This window comes from Cololabis saira, unplaced genomic scaffold (assembly GCF_033807715.1).
Source record: "Cololabis saira isolate AMF1-May2022 unplaced genomic scaffold, fColSai1.1 scf395, whole genome shotgun sequence".
Taxonomy (NCBI): Eukaryota; Metazoa; Chordata; class Actinopteri; order Beloniformes; family Belonidae; genus Cololabis; species Cololabis saira.
The window spans coordinates 4,517-10,000 of record NW_026906559.1 but is presented as its reverse complement, the minus strand read 5'-3'; the positions used below and the strand labels follow the sequence as shown (position 1 = coordinate 10,000).

At 35.2% G+C, this 5,484-nt stretch overlaps 6 non-coding genes across 6 annotated transcripts; all 6 read left to right on the top strand.

The window, feature by feature from the left end:
- Positions 1-496: 496 nt before the first annotated feature.
- Positions 497-615, top strand: LOC133440158 (5S ribosomal RNA). The gene has a single exon (XR_009782293.1). It is a non-coding gene; the product is annotated as a 5S ribosomal RNA (ribosomal RNA).
- Positions 616-1,466: 851 nt separating this feature from the next.
- On the top strand, positions 1,467-1,585 carry LOC133440157 (5S ribosomal RNA). The gene has a single exon (XR_009782292.1). It is a non-coding gene; the product is annotated as a 5S ribosomal RNA (ribosomal RNA).
- Positions 1,586-2,342: 757 nt separating this feature from the next.
- Positions 2,343-2,461, top strand: LOC133440155 (5S ribosomal RNA). Its single transcript, XR_009782290.1, has one exon. It is a non-coding gene; the product is annotated as a 5S ribosomal RNA (ribosomal RNA).
- Positions 2,462-3,267: 806 nt separating this feature from the next.
- On the top strand, positions 3,268-3,386 carry LOC133440156 (5S ribosomal RNA). The gene has a single exon (XR_009782291.1). It is a non-coding gene; the product is annotated as a 5S ribosomal RNA (ribosomal RNA).
- Positions 3,387-4,207: 821 nt separating this feature from the next.
- On the top strand, positions 4,208-4,326 carry LOC133440153 (5S ribosomal RNA). The gene has a single exon (XR_009782288.1). It is a non-coding gene; the product is annotated as a 5S ribosomal RNA (ribosomal RNA).
- Positions 4,327-5,125: 799 nt separating this feature from the next.
- On the top strand, positions 5,126-5,244 carry LOC133440154 (5S ribosomal RNA). The gene has a single exon (XR_009782289.1). It is a non-coding gene; the product is annotated as a 5S ribosomal RNA (ribosomal RNA).
- Positions 5,245-5,484: the final 240 nt, after the last annotated feature.

Sequence of the window (5,484 nt, the reverse complement as noted above, 5' to 3'; positions counted from 1 at the left end):
ATAATAATAACAATAATAATAATAATAATAATAACAATAATGATAATAATAATGTATTAATTATATATAATATTATTATTATTATTATTAAAAGTTCATTGCAACCACTATTCATACTACAGAAAAGAGCCATAAGGATAATTCATAAGGCTGGTTTTCGTGAACACACCAATTCCTTATTGTTCAATTCTAAAATAATCCAATTTTTTGACATAGTAGAATTCCAAACTGCACAATTCATGTATAAAGCTAGGAACAGCTTATTACCATCTCACTGCCTGTTCCAACTCAACATGTGGGAGTGAAGTGGGGCGTCTCATAAACACCGACACACGGCAGCTGCAGAGTTTCAGCTCCGCTAGAATCCACCAGCTCCACTTGTGAATGAGCTCCACTGACTCTTGAACACACCGGTTTTACTCTCCGTCTCAGACATCAGAGATGTGGTTGCCGAGAAGTGAACACTATATAAGAGTTATTTCAGGGCTCAGCTTTGGCTTACGGCCATACCAGCCTGAATACGCCCGATCTCGTCTGATCTCGGAAGCTAAGCAGGGTCGGGCCGGGTTAGTACTTGGATGGGAGACCGCCTGGGAATACCCGGTGCTGTAAGCTTTTTCAACCAGCAGAGAGTGCTCTTGCTCCCTCTACTCACACATTTTTATACCTGCTTTGTTTGTTTGTTTGTTTGTTTGTTTATTTGTTTATTTCTTTGTTTATTGGATTGATCCCCATTAGCTACCGCCTTGGCGACCACTAATCTTCCTGGGGTCCATAAACTACATCAAATATTACATAAATAATAATAATAATAATAATAATAATAATAATAATAATAATAATAATAATAATAATAATAATAATAATAATAGATGAGTGAATGATAATAATAATAATAATAATAATAATAATAGATGAGTGAATGATAATAATAATAATAATAATAATAATAATAATAACAATAATAATAATAATAATAATAATAATAATAATAACAATAATGATAATGATAATAATAATGTATTAATTATATATAATATTATTATTATTATTATTATTAAAAGTTCATTGCAACCACTATTCATACTGCAGAAAAGAGCCATAAGGATAATTCATAAGGCTGGTTTTCGTGAACACACCAATTCCTTATTGTTCAATTCTAAAATAATCCAATTTTTTGACATAGTAGAATTCCAAACTGCACAATTCATGTATAAAGCTAGGAACAGCTTATTACCATCTCACTGCCTGTTCCAACTCAACATGTGGGAGTGAAGTGGGGCGTCTCATAAACACCGACACACGGCAGCTGCAGAGTTTCAGCTCCGCTAGAATCCACCAGCTCCACTTGTGAATGAGCTCCACTGACTCTTGAACACACCGGTTTTACTCTCCGTCTCAGACATCGGGGATGTGGTTGCCGAGAAGTGAACACTATATAAGAGTTATTTCAGGGTTCAGCTTTCGCTTACGGCCATACCAGCCTGAATACGCCCGATCTCGTCTGATCTCGGAAGCTAAGCAGGGTCGGGCCGGGTTAGTACTTGGATGGGAGACCGCCTGGGAATACCCGGTGCTGTAAGCTTTTTCAACCAGCAGACAGTGCTCTTCTTGCTCCCTCTACTCACACATTTTTATACCTGCTTTGTTTGTTTGTTTGTTTGTTTGTTTGTTTGTTTGTTTGTTTGTTTGTTTGTTTGTTTGTTTGTTTGTTTGTTTATTTATTTCTTTATTTATTTGTTTATTGGATTGATCCCCATTAGCTACCGCCTCGGCGACCACTAATCTTCCTGGGGTCCATAAACTACATCAAATATTACATAAATGATAATAATAATAATAATAATAATAATAATAATAATAATAATAATAATAATAATAATAATAATAATAACAATAATGATAATAATAATGTATTCATTATTATTATTATTATTATTAAAAGTTAATTGCAACCACTATTCATACTGCAGAAAAGAGCCATAAGGATAATTCATAAGGCTGGTTTTCGTGAACACACCAATTCCTTATTGTTCAATTCTAAAATAATCCAATTTTTTGACATAGTAGAATTCCAAACTGCACAATTCATGTATAAAGCTAGGAACAGCTTATTACCATCTCACTGCCTGTTCCAACTCAACATGTGGGAGGGAAGTGTCTCATAAACACCGACACACGGCAGCTGCAGAGTTTCAGCTCCGCTACAATCCACCAGCTCCACTTGTGAATGAGCTCCACTGACTCTTGAACACACCGGTTTTACTCTCCGTCTCAGACATCGGGGATGTGGTTGCCGAGAAGTGAACACTATATAAGAGTTATTCCAGGGTTCAGCTTTCGCTTACGGCCATACCAGCCTGAATACGCCCGATCTCGTCTGATCTCGGAAGCTAAGCAGGGTCGGGCCGGGTTAGTACTTGGATGGGAGACCGCCTGGGAATACCCAGTGCTGTAAGCTTTTTCAACCAGCAGACAGTGCTCTTCTTGCTCCCTCTACTCACACATTTTTATACCTGCTTTGTTTGTTTGTTTGTTTGTTTGTTTGTTTGTTTATTTATTTCTTTATTTATTTGTTTATTGGATTGATCCCCATTAGCTACCGCCTTGGCGACCACTAATCTTCCTGGAGTCCATAAACTACATCAAATATTACATAAATGATAATAATAATAATAATAATAATAATAGATGAGTGAATAATAATAATAATAATAATAATAATAATAATAATGATAATAATAATGTATTAATTATATATATTATTATTATTATTATATATATTATATATATTATATATATATATATATATATATATATATATATATATATTATTATTATTATTATTATTATTATTATTAAAAGTTAATTGCAACCACTATTCATACTGCAGAAAAGAGCCATAAGGATAATTCATAAGGCTGGTTTTCGTGAACACACCAATTCCTTATTGTTCAATTCTAAAATAATCCAATTTTTTGACATAGTAGAATTCCAAACTGCACAATTCATGTATAAAGCTAGGAACAGCTTATTACCATCTCACTGCCTGTTCCAACTCAACATGTGGGAGTGAAGTGGGGCGTCTCATAAACACCGACACACGGCAGCTGCAGAGTTTCAGCTCCGCTAGAATCCACCAGCTCCACTTGTGAATGAGCTCCACTGACTCTTGAACACACCGGTTTTACTCTCCGTCTCAGACATCGGAGATGTGGTTGCCGAGAAGTGAACACTATATAAGAGTCATTTCAGGGTTCAGCTTTCGCTTACGGCCATACCAGCCTGAATACGCCCGATCTCGTCTGATCTCGGAAGCTAAGCAGGGTCGGGCCGGGTTAGTACTTGGATGGGAGACCGCCTGGGAATACCCGGTGCTGTAAGCTTTTTCAACCAGCAGAGAGTGCTCTTCTTGCTCCCTCTACTCACACATTTTTATACCTGCTTTGTTTGTTTGTTTGTTTGTTTGTTTGTTTGTTTGTTTATTTGTTTATTTCTTTGTTTATTGGATTGATCCCCATTAGCTACCGCCTTGGCGACCACTAATCTTCCTGGGGTCCATAAACTACATCAAATATTACATAAATAATAATAATAATAATAATAATAATAATAATAATAATAGATGAGTGAATGATAATAATAATAATAATAATAATAGATGAGTGAATGATAATAATAATAATAATAATAATAATAATAATAATAATAATAATAATAATAACAATAATAATAATAATAATAACAATAATGATAATAATAATGTATTAATTATATATAATATTATTATTATTATTATTAAAAGTTCATTGCAACCACTATTCATACTACAGAAAAGAGCCATAAGGATAATTCATAAGGCTGGTTTTCGTGAACACACCAATTCCTTATTGTTCAATTCTAAAATAATCCAATTTTTTGACATAGTAGAATTCCAAACTGCACAATTCATGTATAAAGCTAGGAACAGCTTATTACCATCTCACTGCCTGTTCCAACTCAACATGTGGGAGTGAAGTGGGGCGTCTCATAAACACCGACACACGGCAGCTGCAGAGTTTCAGCTCCGCTAGAATCCACCAGCTCCACTTGTGAATGAGCTCCACTGACTCTTGAACACACCGGTTTTACTCTCCGTCTCAGACATCGGGGATGTGGTTGCCGAGAAGTGAACACTATATAAGAGTTATTCCAGGGTTCAGCTTTCGCTTACGGCCATACCAGCCTGAATACGCCCGATCTCGTCTGATCTCGGAAGCTAAGCAGGGTCGGGCCGGGTTAGTACTTGGATGGGAGACCGCCTGGGAATACCCGGTGCTGTAAGCTTTTTCAACCAGCAGAGAGTGCTCTTGCTCCCTCTACTCACACATTTTTATACCTGCTTTGTTTGTTTGTTTATTTGTTTATTTCTTTGTTTATTGGATTGATCCCCATTAGCTACCGCCTTGGCGACCACTAATCTTCCTGGGGTCCATAAACTACATCAAATATTACATAAATAATAATAATAATAATAATAATAATAATAATAATAATAATAATAATAATAATAATAATAATAATAATAGATGAGTGAATGATAATAATAATAATAATAATAATAATAATAATAATAATAATAATAATAATAATAATAATAATAATAATAATAATAATAATAACAATAATGATAATAATAATGTATTAATTATATATAATATTATTATTATTATTATTAAAAGTTCATTGCAACCACTATTCATACTACAGAAAAAAGAGCCATAAGGATAATTCATAAGGCTGGTTTTCGTGAACACACCAATTCCTTATTGTTCAATTCTAAAATAATCCAATTTTTTGACATAGTAGAATTCCAAACTGCACAATTCATGTATAAAGGTAGGAACAGCTTATTACCATCTCACTGCCTGTTCCAACTCAACATGTGGGAGTGAAGTGGGGCGTCTCATAAACACCGACACACGGCAGCTGCAGAGTTTCAGCTCCGCTAGAATCCACCAGCTCCACTTGTGAATGAGCTCCACTGACTCTTGAACACACCGGTTTTACTCTCCGTCTCAGACATCGGGGATGTGGTTGCCGAGAAGTGAACACTATATAAGAGTTATTTCAGGGTTCAGCTTTCTCTTACGGCCATACCAGCCTGAATACGCCCGATCTCGTCTGATCTCGGAAGCTAAGCAGGGTCGGGCCGGGTTAGTACTTGGATGGGAGACCGCCTGGGAATACCCGGTGCTGTAAGCTTTTTCAACCAGCAGAGAGTGCTCTTGCTCCCTCTACTCACACATTTTTATACCTGCTTTGTTTGTTTGTTTGTTTATTTGTTTATTTCTTTGTTTATTGGATTGATCCCCATTAGCTACCGCCTTGGCGACCACTAATCTTCCTGGGGTCCATAAACTACATCAAATATTACATAAATAATAATAATAATAATAATAATAATAATAATAATAATAATAATAATAGATGAGTGAATGATGA